Genomic DNA, 12,489 nt, shown 5'->3' on the forward strand with positions numbered 1-12,489 from the left:
CTGCTTTACGCAAAGTCTACTGATTTCAGTGTTAATTACATCTAAAATAGCCATATAGACTAGGGTTTTGTTCTGTTGAGAGATAAATTATTTCTTTGGATTTACATTCTATGACATTCAAATGCTGATTCGGTGAGTCTGTGGATGAGAAAACATCTTAAATGATCCATTTTTCACAAAAACGAATTATGTTTCCCAAGTCTAGATTTTCTGGAAGTTGCATCCCTCACAGTAGGCCCATCTTCCATTTCTGCCATTGGAAGGCTTTTATTTCCAGTCTGAATCAGGAGAAATCTATAGAAATCACTATAATTGTCCAACACTCTTGATAGTGTTTTATTTCAAACTCTGATCTCTGCCCTGTGATTAGAAAGAAATTCTGCCAGTTTGCTCCTGACAGTCCCTGCCGCAGGAAAACCTGATATCAGGTGTTCTCTGGAACATACTGTCTTTCATCTCATTCAGAAGCTAGGCATGCAACTTAAAAAAACAAGAAGTAGGTCCATGTCTGTGCATACCACACACCCACCTGGGCCCTGCCATCAGTCATAGGTGTTGAAGACGATACTGCTGTAGACCCCCAACCAGGACAGGAGAGGAAAGGTCATTGTTTCTGCAGCATGATGGAGATGGACTTCCCAGCTCCCAGACTCAGACACTTCTCAGCTCTCAGCCACCTCATCACCTGTACTTTACCCCAGGAGTCATTTCTTCCATCAGGCTAGCTGAAGCTTATGGGCCTCGCCTTGTGGTTCTTTTTAGTCTTCCCCCAATTTCACCTGGAAAGGATCATCACTGCCTTAAGGATGGGCTGCTTATAGGGTGCCCATGAGGGGACAATCTTGCAATGCATTATCCAGTTCTCACAGGGGTTTATCAAGTATCATGGCCACACCCTGCTCATACATCAACTAGCCAAATGAGTCACAGATGGGCAGGTCTCCCAGGCGTGCACACAGACCATGACCTGGCCGTACATGTTATCCTGGTTCAGCAGACTTAACAGTGAACCTGAACCACTCACAGTAGCTCTAAAGATTCTACAAAGTCCCAGTGGACAGTCTTATATTTGATGTCCCAGACCATGTCCAGGAAACAGTTTTCAGTTACCAAACTAGGAAGTCGGTCGTGGTCTGAATTGTTTAGATAAAGATGAGCCTCAGTACAGGTAGCTTTGATTTTTCAGGGAAGTCCTTTGTTTTATAATTAGCACCATATTCTTTTATCCCACAGCTTGACAACAGTGACACCACAGTATCTTTCCATCACTCGGGTGTCTGTGTCAGCCTTTTGAAAGAGATGACATGTGAGCATCACTCTCAGGAGGAACACAGGCATCAAAGACACCAGCTGTACAGACCAAATGTATGGATACTTCAAACATTGTGGAAGAAAGACCAGTCCTGCTTTGGGGGGGCATGTTCAATAAGTTCCTTTTCTGATTTGTATTTGGATTCATAAGTAGGGAGTCTGGAACATTTTCTAGCTCTCACTGGAACCACAGCTATGGACTAAGTCCCAGGACCACCACCCTACACCCTGGATAAGCAAGACAATCCCTGTGGCATGGCATCTTCCATTTTGTCCTTGCCAAGACCACTGGGATGGGGACTAAACACAAGGAGGCTGGCACAGTACACAAGAAACAGATGCCAGGGCTAGCCTGGGTGTGCATCTAGGCTGGTGTTTTATCAAACAATTGGGAACCATAGCCTAGCCAAACTGATGCATAAAATTAACCATGCCAGTAGTTCTCTTTGATAGCCCAAAGTGGAAATGATTCAAATATTCTTCAACAGATTAATGACTAAAGAAACTGGTATATCCACTCCATGGAATACTACCCAGCAATAAAAACTATTGATACACCTAACGACTTGAATGGATCTCAAAGAAATTATGCTGAGTAAAAGAAGCCAATTTCAAAATGCACTTTATGGTTCCACTTATATAACATTATTAAAATAACAAAACTATGCAGTTGTAAAACAGATCGGTGGTTACCAGGAGCTAGGAATGAGGAGAGGAGATGGTTGTGTATATAAAGAGATAGTAACAAGGAGTCTTCTAGTGATGGAGAAGATCCACTTTTTGATTGTGGTGATAGATACACAAATCTACAGATGTGATAAAACTCCACAGAGCTATGCATACGCACACACAAGTGCATGCAGAATTGGTAATATCTGAATAGTCTTAGTAGATTGTCCAATGCCATCTCCTAGTTGTGATATCATACTGTGATTACCCAAGACATTACTATTGGGAGAAACTAGGTAAAGGACACATGAGAGCTCCTTCTAATATTGCTTTTACAAATTCCTGTGAATATCTATGATCATTTCAAATTAAAAAGTTTTTAAAAGCACATGGTTTGAAATTGTTTAGTCTTCCCATTTTTAGTTTGTACCTAACCAAATAAATTAATCACCAATGTTTGTGACCTGATCACTATACACTGACTACCTTATACAGAATTTCTATTTGTAATTTTGTGCTCCATTTTAAGAATCCATCAGCCCTTGAATATTACTCCAGAGCTAATCATTGTCATCCCTATTTGCAGACACCAAAAGAAGCTTCTTACCATGAGTCTCTGTTCCCTAAGTCTCTCCCACTGCCTGTACTTGCCTAGTGTTAATCTGTTAGTAACTGTTATAATACATTGAAGGACACTGGTAAAATGGAACAGTCTCCACTTGCTGAGCTAAGAATGGCCCTTGTGAGGGTTATTGTGCATCATGAGATGGTAACTGAATTCCTCTCTCACTATTCAAAATAGGTCTACAAAATTCTCCTGCTGCCTCTTGAAGGCTCTGACCCCATTTTTCATGCCTCCAAAGTAAAATGCTTTCAGAGATGGAGCCTAGAAATTCACAGGCAACTCTTGTTGCCATGACACAGCAATCTTTGCCCAAGTGCAAAACAAAATCATTTGCACAGCCTCCTCTGCTGTGTTACTGCCTCATTGAGCCTGACAGTGCGGTGGCTTCCTGAAGACAAAAGAGACCTTGGAGCAGGAACCTGGCCACATTCACAGACTTGTGATCCTAATGCAGCCTGGGGAGAGCCAGCCATCCCCTGCCTCTGTCCAATGCCTGCCTGTGCCTGCTCATCTGTGGTGACCTCAGAGAGAAGGCTCCCCTCCCAGGCTCCTCACTGCTTCTTTTCTCTTACCCACAATTTCCTGCTCCAAGCGGAGGGAGGCAGGGGAGTTCCTGTGGCTGACTTGGTGTTTGGCAGCTGCTTAGGAATGAAATTGGCCTGTGCTGGGCAGCTGAGACATGCAAAGCAGCAGGTGCAGAGAGGGAAGGATGGGCCTGGAAGACAAAGGCTGTGTACGGACCTATTCCTTGCATACAATGCAGCTTCAGGAATGACTCCTACTACAGTGTTAAGCAGAGAAGTCACCTTTTTATGATTAGTAAAATTTTGACGCCAAGGGGGCCAACTACCTAAGGTAGTGGGCAAAAGGGATAGTGATGAAAAGACCCAGCAAAGATTAAATTATGAATAAGCACAAGGCTCAAAACACATGATTAATTTCAAGTGGTGATAAAAAGTTTGCAAAGTTCTGGATAGGTCTTCTGAAAATGTAAACTGATGAGCATTTACATATCATATATGTGTCTATAGGATTTCCCAATTAGATTGTAAGACCCCTGAAAGTAGGTCCCTCAGGGTGTCTAGTTAGGTGCATTTACTGACTTTCAGTAAATTAGAGAAGGAGACTAACATTTGTTCAGTACCTGGTGTGTGTTCTTTTACAAATTCATCCAGTTTAACCCTCACAACAATGCCCTTAGCACAGCTCAGCACATGCATTTTGCAGATGTGGAAAGACACTCAGTTTTAGCAACAGACTCAGGACTTAAAGAAGTGAGTGGGGGCTGGGGGGGACATTGAGATACAAGTCTGTGCCTCAGGTCGTGTTCTCTTACAGCATCATCCCATCTCCCAAATATTTACTCATTTCATTTCAAACGTGTGCAAAATGTGTACATGTATAGTGTTCTTACACGTGTAAGGGGGCCAGCAGTACAGCCGTACTAACCAGCACACACTGAAAGACGTAGTGAAGAGCCTAAATAACGCCACTTTAAAATTAAGACCCCCATTAAAAGCAACCTCGGGCTGCACATAGCAGCAGTCTCAGGAAAAACCGCAGATTGTTCAAGGCCGAAACCACTCTCCAATTAGCCAATCAGAGGAGGTTAAAAACATTCCTGTGGCCTGAGACAAGGGCTGCTCCCCCGTGCCTAACTCACCTCATAAGTGGTCATTTTCTTTTTTTTTTTAATGTTTTATTTATTTCTAGGAGAGAGAGAGAGAGAGCGTGAGCAGGGGAGGGTCAGATAGAGAGGGAGTCACAGACTCTGAAACAGGCTCCAGGCTCTGAGCTGGCAGTCAGCACAGAGCCCGACGCAGGGCTCGAACCCATGAACCGCGAGATCATGACCTAAGCGAAAGTCGAATGCTTAACCGACTAAGCCACCCAGGCGCCCCTGGTCATTTTCAAAGGAGTCTCAAAAGGCCATAATTGGGCTCCGCCAAAAGTAACGGACACCTCACAGGTACTAAATGGTCAAAGCTGTTGCCAGGGGTGCTATACAAATATGATTGGTGTACAACATGTGTACTGTAACACCCCCATCCCTTACCCCTTAAAAACCCTGCTCACTATTGTTTGGGGCTTCCCCCTGCTGCTGCTGCTGTGTCGGTAGGCAGATGAGCCCCTGCTCAAGCTTGTAATAAAGACCCTTTTGTTCCTGCATCGGTGCTGGCTTCTTGGAGGTCACTGGGGACTTGCGATTCGGACACAACAGTAGGATGGGCTCATGATTAAATTTCTACTACCACAAATAGCCCCTTATGTGCTTTCTGAACCAAGCACCATGGAGCAGCACCACGACAGGCAGTCCAGGGACATTTATTCTGCATAGAGAACATACTTTGTCTCCAATGCTTCCCAACACAAAAAGTGATGCCATCAATAGGAGGGAGAGGGGGGAGGGTAAGGGAGAAATGCAGAGGAGTCAACACAGGAAGGCCAACCCTGTGGGGGCTCCAGAAGGAATCTCCCCCTGCCCCTGGCTTTGGAGCACAGTCATGGTGGCAGCTTCCAGATACAAAAACACCTTGGCCATGTCTCTCATCTTGCAGGAAAGCATTCGGGCCTGGGGTAGAGACAATACAAACACAAATGCTTTGTGAAGACACAAGTTACCAGCCTGGACCCATGCAAAACTTTTCCTTCCAGCCACCAAACAATCCCAGAAGCATTTTTTTTAATGAAAGGCTCATAGAACACAAAACAAAAATATTAGATCCAGATTCTCAAACAGAGACATCACTGGAGCCGAGGTCTAATGGAAAATATGGACCGAACTGCATTAGCTGCAGAATATATTAACTTCACCTGAGCCCTGCACTCCTAGAAAATATAGTCAAAAAATCCCACAACCATACACATGATTTGATGTAGGGGCTCAGGAGTGAACGGTCAAGAAAGAATTCTTTGAGATGTTTTCATTGTGATAAAAAATGTGGTTTTATTAAAGCATGGGGATGGGACATGTGGGCAGAAAGAGCTGCAGTAGGCCCTAAGGAGCAATTGATTACATACTTGGAAGTTGGGGGAGGTAAATACCAAGAAGTTTCCAAATAATTTTCATATGTTAAAGAAGACTTACAGGATCCTGGAAGCCTGGCTATTGTGAAGCTAAGGTTGTTTGCCCCTCTAGCAAAGTATTAACAAAAGACAGTAGGGAATTCCCAGAGGAATGCCTTACTCTGCCAGCATCAAATATTTGTCAATGGCTGCAAGTTACAATGAGATTTAACTTTATCTACATTTCTTTTGCCTTTGTTCTCCACATCACTACAATCAATCACCCTTTTGTATTTCCGAAAACACCTTATTACAAACTTATTCCACATATGACTTCTCTAAGATGCATGGATGACCCTCTATATCTGTGACAGGACCAGACACATTCTAGTTCTTTGTCTTATAATGATTGTGCGTTGAACTCTTTGTCCCCACTGACCAATCTGGACCAAATGACCACTAGCCTGACTTGACCAAACTTTAGTCTGACTTCCCTCCCTCCTCTAGACCCCTGAACTCTGGCCCACCACGAGCTTAAGGAAGCACTGGGGGCTTAAGGAAGACTGAACTGCAGAACATTACCACCACCACCCCCAACGGCCTCTCCTGAGAACCAGCCGATCACAAACAAAGACTTTTCCTGCCCCAGTGTCCAGTCACACCACCTGCTCACCCAGTCCCCACAGGAGCACTTTCTAGCCTGTTGACTCCTTGCTATGAAAGAACAGCTCTTTATGCCTGACCTCTGAGACACCTGCAGATACCGTGCCCAGGTACCCCTATTGCCATGGTTCCCCTTCCCCACTTGCCATAGTCCTCAAATCAGGTCTCTCCTTACCTTCTGGATTTATTTTTTATTTGACACTGTCTAATAGTTTCTAATATTGTTTAAAAGTATTTCCCCTCAGTCACATTGGCTTTTAGTTACGATTTCTCTTTTATGGATTTTAAGTTGTTCATCCCTGATTCAAAAGCCTCATAGGCAGTAGGATCAAGCCCTGAACAAGCTTCCCACACACCTTAGGTTGAACCAGAAATGAATAGGTAGGAGGGCTGCTCTCATATCCAAACACCTCCAGATAATCAATTTTATTCTCATACCTTGCTAGCTTCAGAATCTTCTTGCTAGCCTCTGGGGCCATTTAATTCACTTCCAGCTGATGCCTGGGGAGGCAGTGCAAAACAAAGGAAAAAGAAAAAGTAAATCAAGCTAAAATATTCCATTAGATCACACAAAGTTAAAAGCCTGGCCAACTCCAAGTTTCAGAGAGCATCTCTGTTGTATTATCCCTAAACTAACCCAAGCGAAACATTTGCAAGTGTTTGCAAACTATCAGCTTTGTACTTTTGAAAATATTTATGTTTTCCTCTAAGGTTCAATAACATTATTTTCAAAAACAAAAGTAAAGATATGTAGACTGGCAAACAATCTTTTTTGACTTATAAGTGTAGTAATAGGTAAAGTCACATGTCAGTTAAAAATTGCAAATAGCATTTAGTTATGCATACTTAAGGAATTGCTCACTGAAATCATAACATCCGGGGTACCTAACATCCATAGTACAGGACACTTTTGTTGGATTCTTGCTTGGAAGTTTCTGGAGCTCATTGTCATGGTTACCAGGATCAGTAGCGTGCTCAGAAATGTTTAACGAGGGGCGCCTGGGTGGCTTAGTCGGTTGAGCGTCCAACTTTCGCTTAGGTCATGATCTCGCGGTTCATGGGTTCGAGCCCCGCGTCGGGCTCTGTGCTGACTGCCAGCTCAGAGCCTGGNCTAGCGTGCTCAGAAATGTTTAACGACTGGCTCTTGGGGAGGAGGTAGGCACTTGTAGATTTTCACCTTGTGAACACTGCCGTCACAGCTGATTTCAAGCTACCAATGTGACTGTGCTTAGCATTGAGGAGCAATAGCCAGCAGCACATGAAGGTGCAACAGATGTGAACAACTTCAGAGCACAGAACAATTAAATGTAGTAAATAATTAGAAAGTGATGAGTTTTAAGTGCATACAACTTTGGTTTTCATATAACTTATTTAACTGTAAATTTATATTATTTAATTTTTAATAATGGCTGTGTGGGACAAATGGCTTGCAAAATTCCTGGAAATTTTACAGTCAGGTTTTGTACTCTGGAGCAAGCTGTAAACCAGTGCGTGCCAGTGAGTACAGGCTCCATCCTTCACCACGGCCACAACCAAGAGGACTAGTGTGAGAAATAAGCCCACCAACCCAATCAAAGGACAAATGTGGAGAAAGACTCAAGAGCAGTGAAGTGAGGACTTAATGAACCTTTTTGCATCGAGCAGGTGTCTGATGGACAAGCACACTTGGGGCAGGTACAGCAGACAATTTGTCTACTAGCATGGAGTCCCTCCCGTGGTTCCTCATTGGCTGCGTACAACAGGTTACAGCCTTACCTGATGTCACCTATGCCCGCCTAAGGCAAAAAGTAGTCTGATTGGAACAAATGTTCCAACTTTCAGTACCTCCTCCCTTTGTTCTATGGTGCATGTTCATTGCAAACCTCAGGAAACTAAGCCTGTGCACCGAAGAGGGGGGAAGAAGAACCAGGAAGTAAAGTGTTCAAGGGTTTGGGACTCCATTGTGGGGGTGTGGGTGCAGTTCATCCATACTCACAATAGGCTGTAAACCTACTGTTAATTAGACAGCACAGTTTTTTTTAATATTTTTATTTTATTTCTAGGAGAGAGAGAGAGAGAGACAGCGTGAGCAGGAGAGGGTCAGAGAGAGAGGGAGATACAGACTCTGAAATAGGCTCCAGGCTCTGAGCTGGCAGTCAGCACAGAGCCCAATGCGGGGCTCAAACCCACGAACCGCGAGATCATGACCTAAGCGAAAGCCGGACGCTTAACCGACTAAGCCACCCAGGCGCCCCTAGACAGCACAGTTTTTATTTGGTATTACTGAAAATGAATCCTCTCCCTTACTTTTCACAACCAGGTAACATGATTTAAGACAGAAATTATTTCACTCACAGAAGCTTAAGGGATTTTCCTAACCAAAAGGCACATACTATCTGTAGTGGGTTAAATGATGGCCCCTAAAAGATATTTCCAAGTGGAACCTGTGAACATGGTCATATTTGGAAAAAGGGTCTTTGCTGATGGAATTAAGGATCTGGAGAGGAGAACATTTTGGATTATCTGGGTGGGTCCTAAATACAAAAACCAGTGTCCTTACAAGAGAAGATACAGACAGAAGAGAGCACACAGACACTCCAGGAAGAAGGCCATGTAGAGGTGGGGGCAGAGATTGGAGTGATCCACTAACAGGCTCAGGAATGCCAAGGACCCCTGGTGGCCCGGAAGGTAGAAGGGAAGTGTTGAACAGGTTTCCCTCTGAGCCTCCAGAAAGAACCAACACCACTGATATTTTTATTTTAGGTATCTGGCCTCCAGAACTGTGAGAAAATAAACTTCTGTTGTGTGAAGCCACAAAGCATGTTGTAATTTATTATGACAGTTTTAGGAAACTAATACACTACCAGTGACAAGTAGTCCTGGTCAAAATGGGCTCCAACAAAAAGGCTTTCAAGATTTTTAAAGCTATAAAATAATCATTTAGAAAATCATGCAACACTGTCACCATGAACAATCCTGAAGGCAGCTTTGCAGGTATTCTTTGTTCTGAGAAGTCATCTCATATCTTAACAATCTATACAGGTCAGGTGTGGCCAAACTCACTGCTAACCCAGACACAGACTGAGAGTACCAACAGCCAGAGCTTATCTGCCAGGTCCAGGGAACATGTTCTTAAAATTCTCAGCTATAGCCTTCTTTTCATCTCAAGACTGTCTGCTCCTGTTTAACAGAATATTCTATTAACTGGGGTGAATAAGGCAAAGAAAACAACTGTGACATCCAAGAGATGGGGGAAAGGGGATCAGATATAAAAATTTCCCATTTATTATGCTTATTAAACTGAGTATAATTTGTGGGACCCAGTGTACAGTTTCAGGACAATTCCAGCAAAGCATTAACAGAAGCAGGGGACCTTCTAAGGATAGAGCCTCGTACAGCTTCAGAAGGTACAGGTGCCTGAATCCAGCCCTGTTAATGGGCTAGCAAGCCTACTCACTACAGATTAGACATTTTTATTTTTGTACCTAATACCCGACTGGCAAAAATGTTTCAAAGTTATTTACACCTAGGAATAACTTGCCATATATTTGTTGCAAATAAATAGAAATATGAATTGACTTTTTTACATAAATTTTAAAGAAGCTTTATTCACAACCACCAAAAAAATGGAAACAACCCAAATATATTTCACTGGGTGAATATAAAACAAAAGTCATGCACTGGAACACCACCAGAAAGTGACAACGTGGATGAATCTCAAAGACATTACACCCAAGTGATCTCAAGGAAGCCCGCCTCCCGAGGTCACATCACACACAATTCCATTTGTGTAACACCTTGGAAAAGACGAGTCCCCACAGAAGGAGGACAGATCCCTGTTTGCCAGAGGCTGGGATGGCCAGAGTCTTGACTACAAAGGGGAAGCTTACCAGGATATTTCAGAACCATAGCTGCTCTGTGCTCTGATCATGGTGACAGTTACAGAAAACCACACAGGTGTCAACACTCTTAGGAGTGTCAGCTTTATCATATGTTAATTTAGAAAATTTTTAATGAAAAAATTATATAAACTTGCAAATAACTCTTAAAAAGTCCTTTAAGAGACATTTTCCATCTGAGTTTCTGACCAAAAGGCATCTTTCTGGGGCTCTGCCACACCAGCCCTGGTTTTGTGTGGCTGGATTTCATATTAGTCCTAGAAGATCAGTCCATAGCAGCAGGGGTTCTGGTTCTCCTCCCCAGCTGCATCCCTTTGTGCACGCGGAGCACGTTTGGAAGGAAAGGACTGTCAGCCTCCACCGGGCTCGGGCCCTACCACACAGCATCCACCGGTGTAGACGTGCTTTCCTTTGTCTGGTACGTTGTCTGTTCGGGGCCTCTAGGCTAGACCCACCGCCCCAAACCACACCTGCCGGCACCCGGCGAACATGAACAATCCCCATTCCCCACAACTGGACCCACTGGTCTGTCCCATGGGCAAGCACCCCTAGGTCTCAGTGGTTAGCCAGAATGTTGCACTGGTTGTAACAATCAGTGATTCTAAATGAGGCATTTGAGGGGGAGGTAGAATCATGTCTCTGGCTTCACAAGCCTTGGATACACATGGATCAAACACAATGGGAATTCTGAAAAGGCTGCTGAGTCTAGTGCTTCCCCGCTGTGGTTTTCTCCTCCGACAGAATGGTTTTCCAGAACACTTGGTAAACAACAAAGGACCATGCACACCTGGGGAGGCACTGCTGTAAGGGTGCTGACCACAGACCAGAAGGGCCTGACTGTTATCATTCATGACAGGAGTCAGCCTTCACTCTAACAAGCGCCATGTGTGAGGGACCCTGCCGCCAATGATCGCCCATCCTTATGGTGACCGTGTGAGAGAGGGGCTGTCCATGCTGTGACTGGTGAGGAAAGGAGCTTCATGAGTAAGTGACAGAGGGGACAGGTGACAGAGCTGCACCCACAGCTGCAGCCTCCGAACCAAGGTCTGTACAAGGAAACCGTGAGGCTCCATGTCAAGCCTGATGAAAGGGACTAACACTACCTCTCATAAAAGGCTGTTGTGACCTCACCAAAATCACCTTGAAACCTTGCCATTTGGAACAGCACTCAAAAAAAATTTTTTTTATTTTATATAAGGAAATACTTTCTTCAAAATCTATCTTATGCTTACGTCTAATATATAAACCCAGGGTTTGCAGTTAGGCAACTGTGGCCTGAGGTCCCCAGGGCTCTGGAGAGCAGCTGGAGGCCACTTAGGCCGTGGAGTAGCCTTGACTCTGACAGGTACATAAAGTGCCCGCTGACTGGCTCCTGCAGGGTCAGCCTGGCCCGCGGGGGTGCAGTTCCAGGCCCACAGCGCACTAGGCATTGGGTGGGCACACCTGCCTCTCGTCCTCTCTGGCTGGGTCTCGACACTCAGGCCTCGGCACTTACACGGGGGATGGAGCGGGGGGTGGGGGGAGACGAGGCATGTTCACCATCTTGTGTTTAGTGTTTTATTCTTCAAAGAAATGGATCTCACGGTTAAAAACTGCAGTCACCCTCCCTTTCCTCTTACCCCCATGAAAGTCATCATCTGATTTTCTGCATCAACAAACGTAGAAAGTTCAAGTTCAGAAGTTTTGGTGCAGGATCCACTGGGCACGGGCCCCCTGACCCAGGGACAGGCGCCAGTCAGGCGGGTGTGCACAGCGACCCCTTCCCTGGTGCGTGCGCGGCCTTCTGGCCCAATAACTGGGATCAGCCGGGCGGGGGCGCGCGCAGTCCGTGTGGGCGCGGGGTCTGTGGGCCGCGTGCACCTGCGCGACCCACGTCCTCGAATCGCGTGCTTTCCGCCTCCCCGAAGCGCAGATGACCGCAGTGACCTGGCTGCTGTAAGGAGAGGCCTTGTGGCTGATGTAGGGACTACGGGACCGGACCAGGCTCGGGCGGGGTGGGACGGGGGTGATTGGCGCAGCTGGGGTGCATGGGGCGGGATGCGGTGAGGTCGTGGCAGGGATGGAGAAGGATGCAGCCGGACTCGAGCAGAACCGAAAGGGAGGCGGGTCCAGGGACCTGGCAGCTCGGCGAGAGAGCAGTAGGTGCGGCCTCACACCCGCAGGACCCGCCTCGCCTGGTTTCCGCTGCCCAAACTAGGGCCGAACCGAACCGACGTGGTCAGCGGGTGACCGCCAGCCACCGGCTGGGTCCCCACGGCTGCCCTGATGAAGAAGGCAGCGCTGAACTTTGTTGAGCATTTTAAATAAAATTAGGTAATTCCTCCAAGTTTATTAACA

General features: G+C 45.5%; 1 pseudogene; it reads right to left on the reverse strand.

The window, feature by feature from the left end:
* Positions 1-716: 716 nt before the first annotated feature.
* LOC144225827 (large ribosomal subunit protein mL45 pseudogene) lies at positions 717-11,582 on the reverse strand (annotated as a pseudogene).
* Between the last annotated feature and the right edge of the window lie 907 nt (positions 11,583-12,489).

Source organism: Crocuta crocuta, unplaced genomic scaffold (genome assembly GCF_008692635.1).
Source record: "Crocuta crocuta isolate KB4526 unplaced genomic scaffold, BGI_CrCroc_1.0 scaffold1044, whole genome shotgun sequence".
In the NCBI taxonomy this organism is placed as follows: domain Eukaryota; kingdom Metazoa; phylum Chordata; class Mammalia; order Carnivora; family Hyaenidae; genus Crocuta; species Crocuta crocuta.